This window comes from Pseudophryne corroboree, chromosome 1 (genome assembly GCF_028390025.1).
Source record: "Pseudophryne corroboree isolate aPseCor3 chromosome 1, aPseCor3.hap2, whole genome shotgun sequence".
Taxonomy (NCBI): Eukaryota; Metazoa; Chordata; class Amphibia; order Anura; family Myobatrachidae; genus Pseudophryne; species Pseudophryne corroboree.
Window position 1 is genome coordinate 379,161,728 of NC_086444.1, and position 26,643 is coordinate 379,188,370.

General features: G+C 41.3%; 2 protein-coding genes and 1 pseudogene across 9 annotated transcripts in view; 1 reads left to right on the forward strand and 2 right to left on the reverse strand.

Moving 5' to 3' along the window:
• LOC134886538 (uncharacterized) overlaps nt 1–26,643 on the forward strand; it is a 417,311-nt gene that overhangs the window by 356,883 nt on the left and 33,785 nt on the right. The window lies entirely within an intron of this gene.
• Nucleotides 1–26,643, reverse strand: part of RTN4R (reticulon 4 receptor) — a 316,821-nt gene that overhangs the window by 134,370 nt on the left and 155,808 nt on the right. The gene's annotated exons all lie outside the window — the stretch shown is intronic.
• Nucleotides 15,022–15,140, reverse strand: LOC134945138 (5S ribosomal RNA; annotated as a pseudogene).

Consider the following 26,643-nt stretch of genomic DNA (forward strand, 5'->3'; position numbering starts at 1 on the left):
AGCCAGTCAGCCTGGGCTGGCAGAGATTTCAACATCATAAAAAACAGCTCTGGATGTGAGATTTCCAATATCCAGCAAGTCTTCAGAAACAATCTAAATCATAAGATCTTAGTCATGTACAAGCCACTACTGGCAATCTACAACACTTCAGATGCAGCTCGGCAGCAGTGGGTACCAGCAGTTGATACCACTTATACAGATTGAGATATGGATTTCCCAAAATGCTTTCACCCAGGGCAACAAACTGGTATCTCTCCCTTATGTAAGAGATTTTCACTCAATATGAGTTGGTTACCTAGACTTTAAGAAGCTTAAGCTGATTTAATGCAACCTGCACCAATTTACTATGTGCTAATGTGAGCACATATATGTGCCTTAAACTAGTGTTAGAGCACCCACTGTAATTATTACTCAAAACTGGTTACACGAAACTAGGAGATGAAATGAGCATGGCTAGAACAGACTATAGCCAATCAATGCACTAGGAGGATATAAAGTACAGTATATCAAGTAGTAGTAGACCAGTGGAGACGTTATCTATAGAGTAGCAACCAATCTGCTTGTTTCAAATCTAATTGGTTGCTATGGGCAACTTCTCCACTGTTTACACTGCTTGATACATCAATCCCTCAGAATGTTAACAGCTGCACAGATTTCAGCTTGTATCTTGCTCTCCATGTGTGCACAAGTTGTAAATTGGAAGTGGTAGGCCAACATATAGCCAAACCAAGTATCAAAATGTCAGTAAAAGTACAGAGTAATTATATGAGGCTGCTGTCAAAGTGGTTTAAGAAGATTGTGGTGCCAAACAAACCTATAAATAAACATTAAATGTGTTCACATATGTAATGCTATATGTGCATAATTTAACTAGAAAGAAAAATTGTGTATTCAATAAAAGGAATACAGTTTAGAGAATATTTTAAGAATAGGTTATTGTTTTCCTGTTGACCGTTTTGGCAGCAATGACAGAGATTATGGAACACAGCACTGCGCTTTGGGTATTCCCAATCAAGTATGCAATAAAAGTGTGAGTCAGCTCTTTGTCTGACAAATGAGCGCAGCGATCAGGTCACTACAGCACATGCGTATGCACCGCAATGATATGAGTACAAAGGGGATCATTACTGGCGATGGATTTAATGAAGAATCCATTCGCAACGCCGATCGCAAGGCGATTGACAGGAAGAGGGTGTTTGTGGGAGGCAACTGACCGTTTTCAGGGAGTGTTTGGAAAAATGCAGGCGTGTCCATGCATTTGCAGGGCGGGTGTCTGACGTAACTTCCGGGACCAAAAAGACTGAAGTGATCGCAAGGGCTGAGTAAGTCCAGAGCTACTCATAAACTACAATAAACTTTTTTGTCCCGCTCGGCTGCACACGAGTTTACACACTTGCAAAGCAAAAATACACTCCCCCGTGTTTGCACGGCTGTTAACAGTAGCTAGCGAGCAATCAACTCAGAATGACCCCCAATGGGCCTAATTCAGCATGGATCATTATTCTGAGAAATTGTAGTTATCTATGAGTAGAAAGGTGCTGCCCCAATAGGAAGAAAAAATGTCCCATGCAAGTTTGCGGATGCATCACACATCACGATCCAGTTACAGATGTATACTTAATTTCCAAAACAACAAAGATTGTTTGCCGTCTGACCAAATGTAAGTAGGTCTGAGGCTGCAACTAATCTGATACGGCCTGGAAGTGGTCTGCGCTGACATCAGAGACCCTCCCCAAAAACGCCTGGGCATGCCTGTGTTTTCACGGATACACCAAGAAAACCACAGGTTTCCACCCAGAGACGTCAGGTTTCCTCTCATTCAAACAGCGGCTACATTGCAATTACAATCATTACGCCATTTTCTGTCTCTATTACCCCTCGTGTGTGTGCAATGTGAACGTTAGGAATGCACAGTCGTTCTATAATCGCTCAATTTGCTAATTCTCTGAATCCATGCTGAATTAGGCCTTTAATTCAGTACACAAAGGATTAATAGTAGTTGAATAGTAAGCAGAAGCAGATTGTCTCAGTCAAGCTCAAATGTCTCTTGTGAAGATGCAGAGTTCTTTTGCAAAGGTGAGCATTCTTCTCCTAACCTCTCTACTGACCAGAATGTCTTAGGGATAGATGGCCTGATTCATATTTGTAAGTAAAGCAAATTATCAAGCAACTGGGCAAAACCATGATGCACTGCAAGTGGGGCAGTTATAATGTGCAGAGAGATTTAGATTTGGGTGGACTGTGTTCAAGCCAAAATCTACTGTAAACTGCAGTGTAAAAAAAAGCTAACATGATTCAGGCCCATATTCACAAGCTAGTACAATGACTTTAATCAGACTACAACCAGCTCATCTTTGCTACAGAAATCTGTATCCTCGTAAGATACTGGTAATTACACATCTGCAATCTATGTTGGGAAATCCTGAAGACGGGAAATATTTATTTATAATCTATGCCCAAAAAAGCCTATTGCATTTTGAAGTATATAATACCCCTCATTTAGCACCTCATGTTGGGAATGACTGCGGTTGAAACTCCAATTGTATTACATCATATAGTGGGACTCTGGTTCCCATATACTGTACGCATATTTGGTACCAATGTTCTTACATCTGTACACTTTGTGCACTTTTTTTAATGTATAGTTTTCTAATGAAATGACACAATTGTATTATTTGATTCATTATATATTTTATTTTATTAATTGATATCTGGTCTACATAGCACAATTTTACATTCTTCTGGGTTAACTATAGTGACCACCTGGACCTGATGGATATAATGTTTCCATATCCTGATGGCTCTGTGCACTGAAATATAATTTTCGGAATACAAAGGTTTTGTGAATTGATTTATGATTTCCACCTTTTTCTGCTTGTGGACAGCAGGCTCATACAGTTGTAGCTACAAAATTAATCCCTCATTACAGTGAAAAGCTTATGCGCAGAGGAATTATTGTTGATCAGATTTAATTAATATAACTGGAGAAGAATGTATTAATTATTGGTTCCACTGAATAATTTTGTGATTCCGGCCTAATTTAGATAAGAGTTGCCAGGTTAACAGAAATTCACCATGAAGCTAATTAAAATAGTGGCCAGCTCTAACAGCGCTGATAATTAATCACTTCCACTGATACACACATATGCTGTATTACAGTCTACTGTACTTGTCATTTTATACACTTTACACATCTTGAGGTGTGTGTCCTTAATAGGGCAGTACAAGACTTTGCAGGTTTAATTTACAGGACACAAATTGGAATGATTTACACAGTAACTTCTATAGTAAGTGAATGTAACACATACTGCAGTATGTGTGGTTACAGACAAAAACTAAATGCTACTAGCAAAATAGCTGCAAAATGTCTAAACGAAGTTTTAGGGTGAAGCAGGTAATTTTGCAAAGATTCACAATACAGTGATTCCATCTCTGAGTTCCCCATTTCCTTTCCTTTCTACAGAAAGTGGTTCTGTGCTGTTATTGTAAATTTACAATTTGCTGACTGTATAGCCGATATAGCTGAGATGCCAGCAGTCAATTCTGCTGTATGGTGTGGCTGTATACAGGGCCAGTTCGAGACTTTGTGGCGCCCAGGGCGAAAGTTTCCTTTGGCGCCTGGCACCCCCGACAGGGAAAACAGGGTTAGTGCGCGCCATAGGTGTGCGCAAAAAACCCAGTGGTGTGGCCTCATGGGGAAGGGACGTGGTCGCAGTTATGCCTCCTGTAGCTGTGCCCTCAGTAGTTGTGCCCCCAGTTCTGTGCCCCCTGTAGCTGTTCCCTCAGTGGTTGTGCCCCCAGTACTGTGCCCCCTGTAGCTGTGCCCTCAGTAGTTGTGAACCCAGTACTGTGCCCCCTGTAGCTGTGCCCTCAGTAGTTGTTTGCCCCAATACTGTGCCCCCTGTAGCTGTGTCTCTTGTCGCTTACAAAAATAAACAAATAAATACTCACCGTCCCCGCTCCTGATTCCCGACCGCTGCTGCCCTCCGTCTCTGGCCGCCGGCGCCGCTCCTCAGATCTATGGGAGAGACGTCATGACGTCTCTCCCATAGCACCACACAGAACCTTTAGGTCAATTATGACCTCAAGCATCTATGACCGCTCCCACAATGGTGTGCGGTGCCTGATGACTTCATCGTGCACAGCATGGCACCAGTAGCGGATCTTGCCACGGCGGCGGCGCCCTTGGGATGGTGGTAACACCCTCGGGACAGTGGCGCCACGGGCAAAAATCCTCCTTGCCCATGGCAAGATCCGCTACTGGCGGTATAGTGTGACTGGGGTAAGCAGATCTCACCTGGAAATGTGTCAAATTTTGTGGCCAATAGCAGAACGAGGTGAATATACTATGAATAGATTTTAATTTCATTCATTTTAGAATTTACTTATATATTCTACAGAGAAAATCGTCTATCTGATAAACACCAAATTTTCCCCTAAGATACTGTGGTTATATTTTAGGGATACTGTGGGTGGTACAAAAGGGCAGTATATCACGACCAACTATGGTCTTTATCGCGGTAGCCAATTAGAGGCCATTTTTTTACAGTCGAAATTGGACCCATGATCCCACAAAAACACATGGGATCGGTGATAAATCCATGATCCCATGTGTTATCGCGACTTCGGCAGCTGCTTGTTAGGGATTATGCTTCAGGTGCCTGTATCTGGGGAAATGGATGCTGGCATTGTGGCTAATAGGATTGCCCCAGTGATCCTATTAGCAGTGGTAAAGTACTGCTGCTAATAGGATATCACCCTGTATCTTCTATTCATACTGGGCTGGATTAATGGGCACAAGGCCTGGTGCTGAAAATGGTCATGGGCTTCTTGTGAGAAGCAGAGGAGTTGTCACCAGTTCTGTGTTGGTGTAGCAAGTGTTATATAGGCATGCACACTTCCTAGTGTTACATAGGCATGCACACTTCCTAGTGTTACCCCTTCCACACTATCAGCCCTAAAGTCTCCCTAAACACATACAGTATAAACAGAAAAATTGCTTCAGTTTGGAAAGAAAATAGAAATTCAGTTTTAATACGTTTATGGCCAACAGTAAGGCCACCTGGGCTTTCGGTAGTCATCACACTGTGATGATAATGGGCATAGTTTTATGTATTGTCCCCACTGGTAGGGAGCTACTCTTCAGGTACAAAAGCATCGCCGCCGCGCAATGCTTTTGTACCTGTGTGTGTGTGTGTGTGTGTGTGTGGGGTAGGGGGGGGGGGGCAGAGCCAGACATGCGGGGCAGACTAGCCCTGTGCAAGGCGCCCCCTGCATATCTGTAAAAGTGATCGTAGCTGTGCTAAATTTAGCGCATCTACGATCAAGTCTGAATTACTCCTAGAGTGGACTTTAACTGGCAGTAAGTGTACAGGTGGGAGACTGTAAAGTAACACTGAGCCCGACTGATTCTCGCGATAGATTCAAGAAACCGGTTGAGAATGGTGACATGCCTATACAGTACCTGCTATATTCTTGGGAGCCACAAGATGCAAGCTAATCTTAAAGCATGTCATTGTTCCTATTGTTGAACTCAGTTTCTGGAGTCAGGACTCTGCCCGCTACCCAGCAGTCCTGATCAAAAGAAAGCTACAGGGAAGAATGAATCTAATCCGCATACACAACACTCAGAAGCAAGTGTTGGTAGTGACTATTCCCTTCAGAGAGAGTATTTTGCAAGTTTGCATATCTTCCGTGAAATCACATGGATCAAATCATGTATTATGGTGGTTTTGTCTTGGGCTTCAATCCTGACAAAACCACATTCTTTTGTTTCTATGGACTAAGGGGCAGATGTATAGATGGGTCCACAGTTATCTTAACTCGTTTTCTGCACCTAGGCACAACATGACTTATTAGCATAAACCCTTCATCTATTGTTCTCAACTGCAATACAATACAAAGAACAATACAGCAGGGGATTAAGTCATTACAGCAGGGGATTAAGTTTGATTGGCCAGTTTCCGTTAATCCTATTTAAGGTCAAGATAAATATGGACCCATCTGTACTAAGCATTGGAGGGTAATAAAGTGGATAGAGATAAAGTGCCAACCAATCAGCTCCTGTCATTTTTAAACACAACCTGTAGCATGGCAGTTAGGAGATTATACTTTACTTCGCTCCACATTTATCACTACCCCTAAATCTGGTAATAATATTTTGGCCAAAAATGTATTAAAAAGCTTTACATCTACAGCATATTTAACACAGAGGTTCATCTGTAAAATTTAGAAAACGATCTTAGAGATTATTGTTAGTATGTGCGTCCTGTGAGAAAGGGGAGAATATCTAAAATGAGGCGATGTAATACAAAACACACCAGATCTTGGGCTCTCGAGGAATAAGGATGAAATTGACACCTCTCCAGTAATTACATCATTATGAAGATACAATCCAAGGTCTCTTTTCCTTCTGAGATTTTGGAGAAGTTACATTTTTGAAGTAGGGGGCTTTTAGCTTCTAAAGTAGACTTTAAAATAGAGAATTCCATTATGTGTATGTTGTATAATTTAGCATAACAGAGATTAAAGGTCTTTGTTATTTTAAATGCATAATATGCTTGTTTTTTTTAACACTACATTTGAGGCAGGGGATTGTTTTACAGTAATTTGTTTAAATTAAGCGGTCATACACACTAGCACATGCTAGCAGTTGCTGATGCTATTTATAGGGGATTGGGATTTAAGGCCCATATAGACGGGCCGATGCAGGAGAGATGTGTGCTGAGCGAACCGCTCAGCACACATCTCTCCCACCGCTCAGCACAGCGCGATCTGTGCTGAACGTGCGGGGGGAGACGGGGAGGGGGGCGCTCACTTCACTCAGCGGGTGAAGTGAGCGACCCGTTAGATTGGCCAGCGCCAGCGATAGCGATGCGCAGGGCAGCGCATCGCTATCGCTGTTAGGGCTTCACACGGAGCGATCTTGCTGAAAATCTAAGCAATCTAGTCAGATTGCTTAGATTATCGCTCCGTGTGTACCCCCCTTTAACCTCCGGATAGAGATAATGATCAAGGTATTGGTTAAACACGTAAAATCTATATTGTATAAAATACTGTGTAAGCAAAGTTTTTATGTCTATCTTGTGAAAATATTGGTTTTAATATAAAATTATTGTATACCACTCTATTAATTGTGACCATTGGCCTTGTTTCTTGGATGATTCTTGTTGGTGTGAGGGTGTAATTGTAGAGCCCTTAAAGAACTCACAGACAAGCTCAGACATTTTATGGAACATTAATATGTCATCTGACTTCACCTGATTTTAAACAAAGAAATTGAACACTTGGGTCAGAACTTTCAAGTTTAGAATCCAAAGCCTCTGAAGCATAGTTGAATTTAACCTGCTATATTGTATATTCATTGCATTTGTATTATTAAATTACATTAATCCCACTATTCTAGTGCCCTCCCAGTTTTATTTAAGACAAAAGCACCTATTCAATTGTCTATGAAAACATTTTCACTGTAATTTTACCGCAAATTTCGATTCACCAACTCTGAGCAGGAGATAAACTTGAGGAAAATCCCTATTTTAAGTTATAAATGTAAGGATTTGTTTCTGAACCCCTGGGACAATCCCCTAGTTAATGTTATGCTCCATAGTAGTGCCCTAGTTAATGTTTTGCACCATGGTAGTGCCCTAGTTAATGTTATGCTCCATAGTAGTGTCCTAGTTAATGTTATGCCCAATAGCAGTGTCCTAATGTTATGCTCCATAGTAATATCCTAGATAATGTTATAACTCATAGTAGTGCCATTGTTATTATGCTCCATAGTAGTGTCCTTACAACCCATAGTTGTGCACTAGTTAATGTACCCATAGTAGTGTCCTAGTTAATGTTATGCCCTATACTAGTGCCCTTGTTAATATTATGATCCATAGTAGTGTCCTAGTTAAAATTATGCCCTATAGTAGTTCCCTAGTTAATACTATGCCCCATAGTAGTGCCCTAGTTAATTTTATGCCCCATAGTAGTGCCCTAGTTAATATTATGCCCCATAGTAGTGCCCTAGTAAATATTATGCCCCATTGTAGTGTCCTAGTTAATATTATGCCCCATAGTAGCGCCCTAGATAATATTATGCCCCTTAGTAGTGTCCTAGTTAATGTTATGCCCCATAGTAGTTCCCTAGTTAACATTATGTCCCATAGTAGTGCCCTAGTTAATGTTATGCCCCATAGTAGTGCCCAACGTATTTGTGATGGCAATGCTTCAAGTGCTCCATGCCTATTGACAGCTTTGGAATCTGATATGACCCACATCTGCAGTTGTTCACAATCCTTCCTATGTTTACAGCTATAAGCATAACTGTTAGCTAACATGGGTAGAATCTGGTAAAAGGCATTTTGGGGGTTAACAGGGTCCTTCATCTGCAAGACTCAGCATAGCATAATGAGTTCCCCAATTAATGATGTCACAGCAAGGCATCTAAAGTGCCACATTTGTAACTCGTTTTGTCATCTGGATAGTTCTTTTTTAATGCCTTAGATTGAAGGTCTTATGGGCAGGGTTCTCTCTACCCTCTGTTTTATGTCTGTTTCTTCTCTGTCAGCTTTATATGTCCTTGTTCTGTTTCTATGTAGAATTTATTCTACTGTCATGATCTGTAGTGTTATGTGATGTCTGATAAATACAGTATGATAATGATGATGATAATGATAATGTATATCCATCTACCCTAGTCCTGACAGCCTTACCTGTCTCTGTCACTACCTTTGATAAGAAATAAGTGATTACAGAGATTGGCTATTGGACTTGATGGCTATATGATCCCACTTGATAACGAACAATTCAATTTCCCATTACATGAATTTACTGACTCAGAGAAAGAGATTGGACTGAAAATGAATGGAAATCTGCGCATAGAATACCTGCATTTATGTACAGTAATTCTCCAAAATATTCTTTTACAGAAATAAAAATAATCCACAATTCTGTATATGAAAAGGGGAGAAAGGTCAGTTATGATTTATTGGCATAACCCATTTCTGCCCTTACTGTGTTCACAAATCTAATAAGTTTTAAATATTTAGCAAAAAAATTATATTATAGACTTTGTACGAATGAATGGAAAAAATATGACAATGATTATTATAAAGTTTAACAATTATTATTTATTAAAATATCATACCATAATGTAGTTCTACTTGTTATTTTGGTTATAATAAAATCTATGCCTAGTAGCATTCCCTATGATAAGTAACAAAAAGGAATGTGATCTCCATATATAGTATATTAGTATATACTGTACATTAGGCTTTATTAAATAATTAGCAATCATAGCCAGGGGTGTAGCGAGGGTGGCTCCGCTGGAGCGCGAGCTCCGGGTGCTGAAAAAGTTAGAGGGCGCCCTGCCACCTGACTCCCCCCCTCCCTCCACCCGCTATATCACGGGCCGCTGTTCAGGCAACCACAGCGCATGAGGAGGTGAAGCAGAAAGGGCAGACTTGGTATGGAACAGGGCAGGCCAAAGGTGACAGCAGGAGACACTGACAGCCAGCACATGCCGGAGCTCTGCCCTCCTCTTTATATGTCTCACTGCTTGTAGCTGTGCAGCAGGGGTACTTCTGTCCAGCTACACCACTCTCTGCCCTGGCTGCTGCTGCACCTCTTTCTGCCCTGGCTGCTGCAGCACCTCTCTCTGTCCTGGCTGCTGCAGCACCTCTCTCTGTCCTGGCTGCTGCAGTACCTCTCTCTGTCCCAGCTGCTGCTGCACCTCTCTTTGCCGGGCTGTTGCAGCACCCCTCTCTTTCCCCCGGCTGCTACAGCACCTCTCTCTCTACATTGATGCTGCAGCACCTCTCTTTGTCCCAGCTGCTGCTGCAGCACCTCTCTTTGTCCCAGCTGCTGCTGCACCACCTCTCTCTGCATTAGAAGCTGTAGAGTAACATGTATAAGCGGCTCTACTGTAGTGTAGCGTGTATAAGAGGTACTACTGTGTGGTGTAATGTAAATAACGGACACCACTGTGCAGTGTAGTCTGAACTGGTACTATTCTATGGCCATGCCCCTTCCCCATGAAGCCACGCTCCTACATTTTTGTTATGTGCCTTTGGTGCGCACTGCCCCAATTTTAAAAATGGGGGCACCCAAAGGAAACTTTCGCCTTGAGCTCCACAAGGCCTAAAATCGGCCCTGTCACCAATTTTTTATTATTTTTTCTTTTTAAATATCAGATGCACCCAATTCAGTAAAGGGGAGGGGGCACCAAAACATACCCTTGCTTCGGGCACCATGGCACCTAGCTACACCTCTGATCATAGCTAACTACTGGCATGGTTGGATCTAGTCGTAGTCAGCACTAGTTTTTATGCAGTGACAGAACAAGCCTCATAACTGCAGAGACTTTATTCCAAGTGGCAAATACCAGACAGTGTATGTAACCCATTAAGGAAACAGAGGTAAAACACTTTCCCTTTGGACAGAGACTGCCAAAAAAATCACCATTGATTTCTAATATATATCACCAGTGGGGTAAAATGCTATTTAGTGTGCCATCAGGTAATTTATATATTTATATATTTATATGTTTGTCCATATGTTTTATGTTTGTCATGTTAACATTTGTCACGTGTACCGGTACTGGAGAAATTGCATAACAAACAGCTACACACAGAAAATCCGTATTTATTATTCACTCGGTTTTTATTTATTAACTTATTCATACAAATAAATTGAGATTTTAATCAGATTTCTGTCTCATTGTGAACATCTTTTATTGTTATTAAGTATAGTTTACTCAAGCTAGGGGTGCGCTAAACACTACATTCATCATACCTGTCACGTCTTCAGTGGGATCCTATAGTATACCCACATAGTGTAATATAGCAGCAACGAACTAGAGGGAGCTATGGCCCTCATTTCGAGTTGTTCGCTCGTTATTTTTCTTCGCATCGCAGCGATTTTCCGCAAACTGCGCATGCGCAATGTTCTCACCGCGGCTGTGCCAAGTAAATTTGCTAAGAAGTTTGGTATTTTACTCACGGCTTAACAAAGAAATTTCTTCGTTCTGGTGATCGGAGTGTGATTGACAGGAAGTGGGTGTTTCTAGGCGGAAACTGGCCGTTTTATGGGAGTGTGCGGAAAAACGCTGCCGTTTCTGGGAAAAACGCGGGAGTGGCTGGAGAAACGGGGGAGTGTCTGGACGAACGCTGGGTGTGTTTGTGACGTCAAACCAGGAACGAAACTGACTGAACTGATCGCAGTGGCAGAGTAAGTATCGAGCTACTCGGAAACTGCAAAGAAATTCTGATCGCTATTTTATTCGCTATTTTGCAAATCTTTCGTTCGCAATTCTGCAAAGCTAAGATTCACTCCCAGTAGGCGGCGGCTTAGTGTGTGCAAAGCTGCTAAAAGCAGCTAATGAGCGAACAACTCGGAATGAGGGCCTGTGTGCAGGAATAGCACCCTTTTTCTTTTAGCACTAGTTATATCTACAGACAGCTATATTAGTACTCATATACTCATAGCTGGATCCAGCTTTAAGTATAAAGACCCCTGAGGGCATAAGTATGTTATATATAGGAAAAAAATGACATGGTGATGCATTTCATATACACTATACAGAACTGTGGCTTTAAAATCAGAATATCCATAAAGATGACTAAAAGTGGAAATCAGATCTGCTTAGGTCTGCAGGTGAATCTCTTATGGGCTGCTTGTCGCTCCACGCGCATAATTACAGTCTGGGTAAAATCTTTGCTATCTGACAAATAATAGCCAAAAGTATAATTATTATTGATTGTCATAATAGTTTGGGCTGTGTAAGCATCCAAATCTACAGTAAATGAGATTGTTTTCTTTTTCGTAACCATCTGTATTTAACTCTTTGCATCTGGATACATTGTTGTTGAACAGATCAATCTTTTCAATAAAAGAAAAGACATTTATACAGTTTTTTTATGTGCCATGTACCAATCAAGCCAAGTTGAAATATTGCTCTTTTTCCTTCCCACATGCTATACTCTCTCAGCAAACCTGCTCATATTTTCTTGCCATTGGCTTTGTCTCAGTAAAGATGTCTTTCTCTAGTGTTTACAACATGCAACATCAACTGTAGACAGCACATAGGAAAGCTAATACAGAAGAAAGAAGTGGTGTTACTGGAAACAGCTAATCAGATTCTGCAGCTCTGTCCACTAGATGAGAACATAAATGGAGAGAGCTTATTACTCGGGGACTAAAATGACCAGGAGCACCAATCCTTCATCAACACTTTTTAACATGGAAACAGCTATACAGACAACATAGTTAGAGCCAGACCAACTAGACTAAGCGAAAGTGTGTGGTCTGGGAATTTTTATTTACAAATATATCCAGAAGTAACACATAACTATTGGCCTTGACTGAGCTAAAATAAATACAATGCTTGTGTGACAAAGATTTTGTAAGTTGTAGTAGCATGCACATACATCTCTTTATTGCATCTCTTAATTGCATATTGCATTTCAGCATGAAGAGACAGCCATAATACTTGATACCTATAAGACATAGTGAAACACCACTTATAGTTCCTGAGCAGGGCTTACTGATGTTCTGTGCCAGCCTCACCCCTGAACACATGACTTTATGTGAGGGGACGTGGCCGCTGGTAGGATTAAATAGAGATCTGCTTAGATGCTTGGGGAGGCTCTACACACTGCAGAGTGTATTCCTAGGGTGATCCGGTCTTTAGGTCGACTGCACTAAGGTCGACCACTATTGGTCAACATGCATTAGGTCAACATGGTCTATATGTCGACATGGTCACTAGGTCAACATGGAAAAAGGTCGACATGAGTTTTTCAAATTTTTTTCAATTTTTTTAAAACTTTTTAATACTTTACGATCCACGTGGACTACGTGGACTACATTCTTGCCCAAAGAATGGTGGGCAAAGCGAACTATGCGAGGGGGCATGGTGCACTAATTGGGGTCCACGGTGCACTTTTCGAAGAAAACGACACCCCAAAAATTGAAAAAACTAATGTCAACCTTTTTCCATGTCGACCTTGTTCATGTCGAACCAATGACTGCGTCGACCTATTTCAGGTGTCGACCTAGTCAATGACGACTAATAGTGGTCGACCTAGTGACTGTCGACCTTGTTACTGTCGACCTTATCCACACCCATTTCAGGCAACCTGCTAGCCAGATGCAGGGGCAATGGGCAATGACATGACTCCCTATGGCCCTGACCTCTTATCACACTAATAAACGATTACTTTTGAAACAATTCATCTATGAAAAATATTTGTTTAAATGAGATTAAAATAATGGCATAATTAATCTAAAAGGTGCATCATTTAGTAAAATAGACACAGTAAAACACCTTTCTAAATTGCATAAGTCAACTTCCCATTCCTGGCTGACTCTGTAATAGGAAGTTTATTTAGCAAGTTAATTGTTTTCAAAGGAACACTGCTATTTTTCAATTTAAATGTGTGCAGCTCTAAAAGTATTTTGCTGTAGTTAGGTTAAATGCTTCAGAAATGGCTAATTGTGTAGTTGCATGCTGTTGTTTTTTTTAACACTATCACTGTTCCAGAAACTGTAATATATAGAATATATACCATATAAAAATGGTATTTTAGAATCTTTATTCAGTTGTTCGGTATATTGAGCTGCCAAAATGCATATTAGTGTTTTCACTTTCAAACGTCTATTGAAATGCATAGACAACTTTAAATATTGTATTAGAAATCCTTCCATATTATCACATAGCACAGATGACTGAAAGAATACGGTAAAGTTTTAGGTTTAAAATCTTTAAAATCTCTATTATATAATGCTGCAAGGCGTGTGTCTAGCATATGTGCTTCAGAGAGCTGCAGGAAGGCCCCACCCCCACTATCCACTCACAGCTCTTACTGGCTGCCTTCTAGACAAAAGGCACAGCCTAATTTCTCTCCAAGTCAGTGCTGTCAGTCCCTGGAACTGGCTCCCTGCCCACTCACTGCTCCCAGCTTGAGACACCTTCAAGACCTCCAAAAGGCACACTATTCCGCCATCTCCATTTCTCTCCATCAGATGATGGAGATGGGGAGGGAAGAGGTGGACAGAGCTGACTTGGAGAAAGAGAAGAGGAAGATAGAGATGAAAACGAAAGGGAGGGGGCAGAGATGAAAGAGAAAGTGAGGAGAGAAGGACAGAGGTGAATAAGGGGAGGGGGGGGGGTAAAAGGGAGAGGCAATGGGAGAGTGATGAAAGAGAGAGACCAATACAGAAAAGGGGAAGAGGAGTGACAGTGATGAGAGAGACAGAAGGGTGTTGGGTGGGGCAAAGATGGAAACATGAGCGATGATGCCAGTGTCAGTGTTTGGAGCTGGCATCCATCCCCATTTCCCAAATCACCCAAATCAACTAGAACAGGGGTGTCAAACTCGCAGGCCCTACCGCATCCTTTTGCGGCCCGCTGGCAGGGGTCATTATGGGTTGCAAAGGAAAAGAGAGACTCTTTGTTGGGGCACGCTTGAAAAAACTAAAACTTAACTTTTAATAGGAATCTAATTAAATTATGGTACACAAGAGCAACACACATATATATACATTTTTTATGACACTTTTAGGAAACGGCCATAAACTTGTTATAGCCTTTCTCCCCTTGTGTTTTTTTATTTATTAAAAGAAATAATTCTCAATCATAGAATAATTAAGAGTAATCAATCTACAATTAATATAACTGATAAAGATGACAGTGACACCTGAGCCGAAAATATTAGAAATTAGATTTAAATATCACAGGGTAATGGGAAATCCTTAACATAAAAATCATAGGCAGTAGATATGGTACGATTAAACTACAATTGTAGTCTTGCAATAATTACCTATAGAAGTGATATATCCTGGTAAAGGTTAATCTGCTACCTTGGAATTTATGATAATAACGTGCAATAGATGAGAGGACGAATACTTATTGCAAATAAATAATAAATCAGAAAAACTAATTAAGTAAGAAGAGGGAAATGTAGGTGTGAAAAATGGTAATGGTCAAAGGTTGCTCCAACACCTCTGCTTTTCACATGAACACAGAGGTATTTATTACTGCACCTGATATTCCCTAGCAGTCTCCCATATAGGTACTAATCAGGCTGTTCACTGCTTAGCTTCCAAGATCAGACGAGGTTGGGCGTAGCCAGTGAGATATGGTAGTAATATCACATAGATTGTGAATGCAATGGTGTATGGTTATTGGCATATACCAGAAGAAGTACTTCTATTGTTCATTATTATGCACAGTCTCTCTGTTGCTTTTGCATTGCCGAATAGATGTATGACTGGCATCAAAAAATGAGAGAGTACTGGAAAATAGAATCTAGGAAACGTATAGGTTCAGGGCCCGTCTTCTACTATCCACTGTCAAATGCATATCTCAGACAGTGGACATAGGATGAGAGAAATGGGTTACCTGTGCCTAATGAATATAAGTGTGAAATTACATAGGTATCTTAAGTCCTAACGACAGTAGCAAGATAGGGGGCTTAAGGGTGCAAAATTGAACGTTTCACAAAAAAATATGTAAGTAGCAGATTAAACAAATCTTAAATAATTAAATGATCAGAATTTCATATTATACGATACCAGGAGGTGAATGGGCTGAGCCGTGCACTGCTCAGCTCCACTTAACACAGACGGCCGTTTCACCGGAAGGTGGCTTGTTCACTGTGTGAAGAAGTGGTGGAAAACAGTCTATTTAAGGCAAAGATGGGAGTGGTCTAAATGTGGGGACCAATCATGAGGCAGAGAAAGAGGTAGATGTGATGTTGATGTAACATCCTGCGCATCACTTCCGGTCTAAGAACCGGAAGTTGGAATAATAATTATACTTATTGGCCACAGATATCTGGGGCAGGGTTAACACAGACTGGACCGTGTTAACTGAATCCGCTTCCTTCTCTCCCTATCTGTCCCCACACTGCATCCTCGTCCGCCCAACTTGTCTGCACCACCCACCTCATTCAGTCATGGCTGATGCAGGAGGAGAGGAGGCTGTGTTCTGGGCAGTCTAACCACTGCCCACACTGCCCACTGCACCCTGTCATGGCTGCTGTAAGAACAGATGAGGCTGGGTTCTGGGCAGGTTTACCACTACCTGCACTGCCCACCGGTGCCCATATCAACAGACGGCCCGCCCTGCCTTCAGAGATAATGTCAGATCACATGTTTCCTGTGAGGAGGGAGGAGGGAAGCCGCCCTGAGAGAAAAAAGAATGCCCATGCAAACGCTGAAGACTGTGAGTGTGAGTCTCACCCACAGAGATTTTCTACAGCTAATAAAAAGGTTAGACCTTCCCTCCAAAGTCCACATACTGTGTATGTTAACCTGCTTCCTCTCTGTGTGTGATTTCCCCGCCTCTCCCCAGAATGGAAAAATATCCTGCATCAGTCTGATATTTGTAAGCAAACTGTGAAAATCAGTGTATGAACATAAAATAAGATGCTAAATTTTATGTTCATATGCTGGTTTTCACAGTTTGCTGTTTTGGAGGTACATGATGTTATCATTGCTTTGGAATTATTGTTATATATACTGTGTGTGTATGTATATATATATATATATATATATACACAGTATATGATATGAGGCTAGCAGCACACATTTACATTCAACAGACGGAGTGCAAGGCTCATACAGGTTACGATATGAACAAACATAGCCAGCAGCATCCAATTTGAATAGAAAAAATTACTTGGTATTTATTGCATATAGCAATGAAAAAGTGCAATGCATTTCAAATAAAGTGCATCAAAAACATGGGAGACCGGGTTAAGTCACATTCAAGCAGCATCATGAAAACAGGAGTACTTATCCCACAGATGTCAGGGTAGTAAAACAGTGCCAGTCATCCCACAAGGTTTAACGTAAGAGGAGACCGCACAGTTGATATACAGTATGAGGGGGAATATCACAGCTCCCAGTTCACACTGATATGTGGTATTATTAATAGATAGAGGAGAGGGGCTGCACAATGATATATGAGGGGGCATATCACAGCTCCTAGACTCTTTCTGCGGCCCACAAAAGACTTAAGACACATACACAGAGTGTGATTTTCCGTGCGATATGGACTATATAATCAATATCACACAGAAACATAGTGTCTATCGCACTTTGTGTATAAGCTTACAATGCCGATACGTGGTCCTGCGGGATCGGCATCGCAAGAAAATATAGTGTGTGCAGGCAGGGCCAATACTGACTACATGCCTTAGGGCACAATATAGTCAGTATCGGCCAAAAGCTTGCATTGCACCGTGTGTATGCAGCTTTAGACCTTGATTATTTGGCGCAGTTGGGATTTTGAGTTTGACATGCCTGACCTAGACGATACCTAGGAGATGTATCATAGTGGCAAAGATCGTCACAGAGTTGGGTAGCCTAGTGCTGATGAGATGTGTCTAACAACCTGACCGGCTCCACTGGGCATGCACGAAATCTCGCAACCATAAAGTAAATGTGCACTTATCATTTTTTAATCTAAATGTTTTTATGTCACCATATAATAGTATGGTGACAGCGAAATCGTTATATGCAGATACCGTAGAGAAAAGTAATTTTTCGCTATGATATGTCCGGTTACGGATCAATGGATCGACCTGGATTTGGTCGACAGTCAATAGGTCGACCACTGTTGGTTGACACTGACATGGTCGGCACAGGAAAAAGGTTGACACATTAAAATGGTCGATATGGGACAGGTCAACACATAAAAAAAGTCAACATGATATTTTTAAACTTTTTTTGTTGTGGTTTTTTGCATAACATGACCAGGAACCCCAATTAGTGCTCCACATCCCATTTCATGGTTTGCCTCACTTGCCATGCTGTGGGCAGGGTGCCTTACCCAATCATAGTCCAACTGTATGTAAAGTATTATCAAAGTTAAAAATATTAACAACAACAAAAAAGTCATGTTGATCTTTTCATGTGCCTGCATGTCCCGTGTTGACCATTTTAATGTGTCTACCTTTTTCCTGTGCCGACCCTGTCAATGTCAACCAATAGTGGTCGACCTATCAACTGTCGATCAAATCCATGTCGACCTACCATCCGGATACCAATATATGTTTTCATATATACAGGGAGTGCTTGTAAGTGTCAAATAGCGCTGGTTATAATGCATTTGACACTTACCACCTCTTTATACATATCCCCCTGTGAGGCTCTAGACACATGGGAGGAGGGGGTGGGATAGGGTCATGACCTGGAGACACACAGGGTCACACAAGATTGTAACCTGACAAATGTCAGGTCAAAAATACTAGTTTTATAATTATACTATTGTACTAATACTGCAAATCGACCTGTGACGCCAATCATGACAGATTTGCTCCTCTCTACTATGTTGTGGTGTAAAAATGTACTACAAAATTCATGTTAGCTATCAGTGATACCTAATTATGAGACAGATGTACTAAGTATTTGGAGTGTGATAAAGTGGAGAGAGATAAACTATCAGCCAATCAGCTTCTAGCTGTCATTTTTCAAACACAGCCTGTAACATTGCAGGTAGTAGCTGATTGGAGGGTACTTTACTTCTCTCCACTAATTCACTCTCCAAGGCTTAGTACATCTCCCCCTATGTCTGGCAAAATGTAATAAGTGTAATACTGTAAATCAGTTGTTGACAAATGCCAACCAAGCAGGGCCATCATAACATGTAGGCATACTGGACAGATGCCCAGGGCTCCACAATTCTAGGGGCCTTCCAATAGGAGTGGGTGGTTATCACACAATTACAGCAGGACAGTATTTTGTGCCTGCCCCCCAGCCTGCACCACACAGTGAATGGCTGTCAGCATGCCGACTGGTGGATAGCTAGAGCTATCTACATATCAGAGTCCTGACATCCATTCACATAGGCATATTATATTTATGATGCCGATTTGCTTGCATCTGACAATTGTTCCTGTATATGACTGAAATGGTGTGACTTGGTGCTCCTGACAGAAGCACAACTGCGTGGATAGGAAAATACAGTACATGGGTGTTTTAGAGCTGGGGTAAATACATGTTGATGGTGATGATACTCCGCACTTACTTGCCACTTCTGATTCTGATTGTGAATTCATCACTGAAGCTGATATTTACAGTGCATAAAGAATATTGTGATTTTTTTGTGATTATTTTAAAAATAATTTAAATTTTTGCCCATTTCAGTTGAAGAAACGTGTTATATATTTGGCTTCTCATTGAATGTATGGCACATTTAATGGAATTAACAGAAGATGCTGAATATAAACTTATGGATGGACATCTTAGGTATACTACCATTGTCAGCCATTAATAAAGGTCTTTTTTCTCTGCATATTTTTACTTGAATATGTCTAGTAAACCACAATCGTGACAGTTATTTTATTCATTATGAAATATAATGCCTTCATTTCATGTTGTTTTGAAGTCAATAGAATGGAGATAGGAAAGAATTCATATTCCTTTTTGCCAACAGATTTGTCTTGTTTTGAACATAGCAGTATGTGGTATTTCTAAGTTATGTTAATAAGACGACGATTCTCTTGTCATCTTTAGACATGTGAAAAATGTTGAAAATGTGATTATGCTGCTTTCATTTGTCCACACATTGTTTATCACTGCATATTTTGCAAATCCTCTATCTGTATTGTATAAAAAGCACTGCGACTGTGGATGGATGACACTTTTGATGAAAGATGCTAAAACTAAGTATTAGGAGGCAGAGTTTAAAATTCTTGGAGTGATAGTCTTTGTACGGTTCAGTATTTTGGATATTAAGACAGAGCTTGATTCAAGTTATACGCTCTAATAGCAGCTGCTACTGCTAAATTATGGTAACGCTGCAGGAGGCATCTTGTGTAAATAGATGCCTCCAACCGGCTTCTGTGATCGGCTGCTGCGTCAGATCATCTATGTGAAAATCAGCCATCTGAGTACTCCTCAGGTAGCTCAATATGGTCAGGCTGATCAGGCCTCCGGGACCAGTAAATCATACCTCCCAACTGTCCAGATTTTTGTGGGACAGTCCAATTTTTTTTCCGGACTGTCCCACTGTCCCACCAGCGGTTCGCAGTGTCCCGCGGTGGGGGGGAGTAGTTGGGAGGCTCCTGTCACTTACTGCCCTCCAGAGCAGTGGTGAATAGACAGGTCTATTCACTGGACACAGAATGACTGGGGACATGCCAGCAGCTCACAGAGCGCTGGGCATGCCCCTTCAGTGACGAAAACGGGGACATGGCTCGCGATCGCCGCACTCCCATGAAGCCATGCCCCCTTTTTCATAAGCCACATGCAAGAGAGTTAAGCATTGCTCCAGATGATGGGAGGTATGAGCAAATCTGTATCGGGAAAAGCAGATGCTGGCCTCAGCACACCCAGAAAACAGGGCCAACACATCCCAGTTTTTGGGAACATGGCACAGCTCATCCCATCCTAACTCCCAAATGGCTGCATGTCAATCATGCTGCAGCTTAGGGGGCACTGGGAGCAGGGGCGGCTCCAGAGGTGGGGCTGCAGCTCAGTTCAAAATTCAGATAAGCGATCCATACCAGCTGCCAGTGAGTCAGTTTGAGGTGACAGTTGGTGAAAGTTGTTATGGCTTCCCTATTTGAAATTTTCACTCCTATTTCCATTTTTTTTCTCAACTATTTTACCTCATCCATACTATATGGGGGTGATTCCGAGTTGTTCGCTCGCTAGCTGCTTTTAGCAGCATTGCACACGCTAAGCCGCCGCCTTCTGGGAGTGTATCTTAGCTTAGCAGAATTGCAAACGAAAGATTAGCAGAATTGCGAATAGAAATTTCTTAGCAGTTTCTGAGTAGCTCGAGACTTACTCCTACACTGTGATCAGCTCAGCCCGTTTCGTTCCTGGTTTGACGTCACAAACACACCCAGCGTTCGGCCAGCCACTCCCCCGTTTCTCCAGACACTCCCGCGTTTTTTCCTGACACGCTGCGTTTTTCCGCACACTCCCTGAAAACGTCCAGTTTCCGCCCAGAAACACCCACTTACTGTCAATCACCTCAACAATGAAAATTCTTTGTTCGGACGTGAGTAAATCTACTAAGTTTTGTGCTAAAATACTTACCGCATGTGCACTGCGTACCATTCGCATGCGCATTTTTGCCTTAATCGCTCCGTTGCGAAAATCGTCAACGAGCGAACAACTTGGAATGACCCCCTATGTTCAGGTTTTCAATAACCCTCCCCATCACTAATTATCTAATTCGTTATTTTTACCCCTCCTCCCACCTCTATCATTCTATCCTAGTCTCCTACATCTCCTACTCTCTCTCCTCCTCCTTTTACCCTCTAGCTGCTCCTACCAACTCATACCCACTGAACCGTCCTTTACATTCTCTACATTTGACAACTTTGCTTCTTGACTTCCTAACTTCCTCTCTTCTGACTTTCCCTCCATTATCTTAGGCAATTTCAACATCCCAATCGATACCCCCACAAAATCACCTGGCTCGAAATTCCTTATCCTCACTACTTTGCTTGCAATCTCCCAATGAACCTCCTCAACCTCCCATGTGAATGGGATCTCAATTGATCTGGTCTTCACTAACCATTGTGATATTTCTGATTTCTCCAACTACACATTTCCCCTCTCTGACCACCATCTGCTCTCTTTTAACTTATCTCTCTCTGCTTCTACATCGCTACATCCTAAGGCTACCATCACTAAGCGTAACATTCAGGCCATCAACACAACTTTCCTATCCTGCCTGTTGACTCACTTCTCTCTCCTATTCTCTCTCTTTCATGCCCTGAACAAGCCACTTCCCTATGCAATGCATCCTTTACTTCTGCTCTTGACTCTGCCGCTCTACCGACCACTATTCACTCTCACAGATCAACACCTCAACCCTGGCACACCAAATGCACCAGATATCTGCAAAAATGCTAACATACTGCCAAGCGACAACAAAATCACGTTCTAAGGCAGACTTTATCTATTTCAAACTTTGCTTTCATCCTTCAGTGCTGCTCTTTACGTTGCTAAACAGTCTTCCTTCAAGAACCTCATCCCAGTTTTCAAACTCCTGGCGATGTCCTCCTCTCTCCACCTCAACTCCTCTCCTCACACTCTATGTTCTTGACTTTGCCACTTAGTTTGAATCCAAAATTGACTCCATGTCAGGACATCACATTGCACCTCCAGCAACCAGTTGCCTCCTTTCCCTTACAACACGTTCCCATCCCTCTTACCAACCCTGACATCTTTTTCCCATTTATCTGGTGAGGAAGTCATGGCGTCATTCATTCCTCCCCCCTCCACTTGACCCTATCCCCTCTCACCTCCCCCGCTACCTCTTTCCTACCTGTTCCCATCTTGCCCACCTACTCTATCTCTCCCTTTCATCAGGCACTGTCCCTTCTGTCTTTAAGCATTTAAGTCTTTACTAGTCTTAAAAAATCTACCTTTGATCCACACACTCTCTCCAACTACTCACCCATCTCTCTCCTCCCTTTTGCCTCCAAACTCCTTTAGTGCATTGTCTACAAATGCCTTACTGTCTTTTTTCCTCCCACTCTCTGCTTGACCCATTCCAGTCTGGCTTTCATCCTCTCAACTCCACTGAAGCGGCCCTCATGAAAGTCTACAATAACCTTCTTTCTGCTAAATCCAAGGGCCACTACTCTCTGCGTATTCTCTTTGACCTCTCTGCTGCTTTTGACACTGTAAACCACCCTCTCCTTCTGCAAATCCTTCACTCACTTGGTGTGCATGATACTGCCCTCTCCTGGCTATCCTTTTACCTCTGACTGTTCCTTCTCTGTCTCCTCTCATGACTCTACCCCCACTTCCACTAACTGTAGGTGTCCCCCAAGGTTCTGTTCTTTGTCCTCTCCTTTTTTCTCTCTATATGTCCTCTTTAGGTGAGCTCATTAGCTCTTTAGACTTACAATATTATCTCTATGCTGATGATACTCAAATCCACCTTTCCTCCCTTGACCACTCCCCTCCACTCCTTACTCGTATCTCCAACTGTCTCTCTGCTGTCTCTTTTTGGATGTCACAACGCTTTCTTAAACTTAACTTATCTATGACTAAGCCATACTTGCCTACTTTTGAAAAAGCATTTCAGGGAGATTGTGAAAGTAACACCTAGCAGCGTGGACGTGGACTGCCACATCTGAGAGGCATGTCATAAACATGACTTACTGTACATCCAAATATGAGCCCCAAAGTTAGTAAGATTTACTTGTTGAAGAAAAGACACTGATATTTTGCAGGATTTGTTAATGTATTGTGTTTTACATGAGGTTCCATATATTGTAAGTGGCCACAACAAACCTTATTTAAAATGCATGTAGTGATATAGATCATTGTGCCTTATAACCAATGCAGGTGAATGGCTTTGATGAGTCCATTTGAATGTATATATCTATGATTTATTTTTCCCCCCCAAGAATGTAACAGCTGCATAATGGGGATAAGGTGCAATCAGGGAGATTGCTGGACTATTCAGGGAGTGAGGGAGATTGTTTCTTTTTCAGGGAGTCTCCTGCAGAATGAGGGAGAGTAGGCAAGTATGGACTAAGCTGATAATTTTCCCACCCTCCCGCACAACCTCACCTCCCACAATTTCATTATCTATTGATGGCATGACTATCTCCTCTATCCCCCAAGTGCACTATCTTGAAGTAATCCTTGACTCCTCCCTCTCCTTCAAACCACACATTTAGTACCTCTCAAAAACCTGCTGTTTTCATCTTTCTCACAAGGGATGCCACTAAGACCTTTATCCACTCACTGGTCATCTCCAGACTGGACTACTGTATTCTTTTCCTATCTGGTATCCCTGACAAACACCTCTCTCCACTCCAATCTATCTTTAATGCTGCTGCCTTGCTCATCTTTCTCACCAAACGTACTATGTCCACCTCCCCTATCTTACAAGCCCTTGACTGGCTTCCCTCCCCTTCTAAATCCAATTCAAACTTCTCACACTCACTTACAAAGCCCTCTTCCACTCCTCTCCCATTTACATCTTTGTCCTTATCTCATTTTACACCCTCACCCATCCTCTTTGCTCTGCTAATGTATGCCGCCTATCCTACCAACTGATTACCTGCTCCCTTTTCTATCTCCAAGATTTTGCACATGATGCTCCCTTACTATGAAATTCTGTACCTCTCGCTTCAGACTCTGCACCTCTGTACAAAACTTCAAACGGACTCTCAAGACCCACTATTTCACCAAACCCAGCAAACTCTCATCCTAAACCCTCTGTCCCACGCTGTCTATCCCTTCTGTGTCACCCTTGTCTGTCTGCCCTCCCTTTTAGAATGTAGGCTCTCACGAGCAGGGCCCTCATCCCTCATTTGGTTTTCCTTCTCTTAAACTATCTTCTACTCTATACTCCCTTCTCAGCACCAAATCTGTTGGTTTTCGCCACCCTGATACTTATGTCAGTGCCATCTGCTTATGCAGCTACTGTATGTTAATATAGCCTGTATTTGTCCTATGTTGTCTTGAACTGTAAGTTTGTCATTGTTTTCTTGTTTTGATTATTTAAGTACTTTGTAATTGGCCATTGCAGATCCCTTGTGGCAACATATAAATAAAAGTTAAAAATAATAATAATAATAATAATAATAATAATAATAATAAAATTCACAACTGCTGTAGAGACATGTTTCTCTAGAAGAATTGGACAGGGTCCACAAATGTTACTATGGGGCCCACAAAGGTCTGGCTTTGACCCTGAATACTAGCCTGACTTATTCAGTAGGGTCAAGGCTACATTATATCAAGCTGCGACCATCTATTTGCATTACTTATTTGTCAGTTCTGGTTTGACTAATGCAGGAAAGCAGATTTTCATTGATTTTCTAAAATATCAAAATCCAAATGTAGTTTTTATGGATTTATTAATATTACTCTCAAAACACAATTCTCTATTGCACATATGATATTTTTCCATTAATATATTATGTACAAGTAGGGTTATATACTGTAATTTTTGCCCTTACTCGTTAAGTGGAAGTATATATAGAATGCATCAAAGTCTAATGTGCACCCTTTCCTTCTACCTTCATATTAGGATTAATAATTGCAGCTGTTTAAAAACATAGTAACACAGAACATAGAATTTGACAACAGATAAGAACCACTTGGCCCATCTAGTCTGTCCATGTACATACACACACTTACATGCTTTAGTTAATTTTTGGTGGGAGCCAATTAACCTACCAGTATAATTTTGGATTGTGGGAATAAACCGGAGTACCCGGAGGATACCCATGCAAGCATGGGGAGAATGTACAAACTCCACACTGTTGGGGCCATGGTGGGAATCAAACCTATGGCCTCAGTGCTAGACAGATGTTTTGAAGTTATTGGTCAAAGGTTTGGATGCAGAGTTTAAACTCAGAGGTAACTGATTTTGCCCAATATTCATATACTGTCTCTTTCGCATAATCTGTGCCTACTATGCCAGTGCATTAAAAAAATATCTCACAATGGGCCTGATTCTGATTTGGAAGTAAAGCAAAAAAAGCAAGTAACTTTGTATCTGCAACAAAACATGTTGCAATGCAAGGGGAACAAATACATTTATAGTTTTCTGTGCAGAGTAAACACTGGCTGCTTTTGCATGTATCCCACAAATGTTAGCTTTATTTTGACACTGCAATTTAGATTTCAGTTTGGACACACCCCACCAAATCAACATCTCTCTGCACATGTTACATCTTGCCCAACATGATTTTGCCCAGGTGCACAGTTACTGCTTTTTGTTTTTTGTTTACTTCCAAATCAGAATCTGGCCCAATGACATCAATTTAGAGATGGACAAACAAAATAAAAAATTAGATTGAAGACTATTAACAAAAAAAAATGCATTAACAGTTAGAAGCAGCTATGATTCCAGTTGGTTTTGAATATTATATACTCCGGGGTATTTTACATTTTTTTGTGTTAATTTGTCTCCTAGACATATAAGCAATGTCCTGCTAAGTTACTTGTCATTGTGCTGTCACTTTGGTTCCAATAATAGATTGTGATCAGTGTACATATGGCAATTTAAATATTGTAACAGTGGATCAGCTTAAAATGGCATTAAAGCTTTCAGTAATTACCAGATAATTTGTGAAGTGACTACACGCATGCTTATTATTGTTCAACTAATTTTTTAATTGCTGAGATATATTTGTAAACAGCACAAAGTGCTGCATTGCAGGTAGTCATTATTTGCTTGGGTGAGCAGTGAGGGTGTACTGAAGCAGATAGTATTTCCATTGGGCACAGTATAAATGTGGTTGTTGTGAATTCTATCTATCTATCTATCTATCTATCTATCTATCTATCTATCTATCTATCTATCTATCTATCTATCTATCTAGTAGATTTCTATCACTTTGGCTAGATTCTAGCTGGACAGATGATTAAAAGGAAATTAAATCATAGTCTGTTGAGCTTTTCATTCCTTTCTTGGCGATCATTCCTTGGCATTCCCTGGTAGTTATGTTAATTCTAACACTGAATTACTATCTGAACTGTTTTTTCTGACCTTGCACTGTGAATGTGACTACTCTCTGGATTACTGCCTGCCCCTGACCATTAATATCTGTTATTTTAGTCTAGACTCCCATGTCTTAAAAACAATCCTTTCATTAACTAGATGTCTGGAGAGTTTCAGCTTCTGCGTAATTACTGTTTCTGTACATTGTG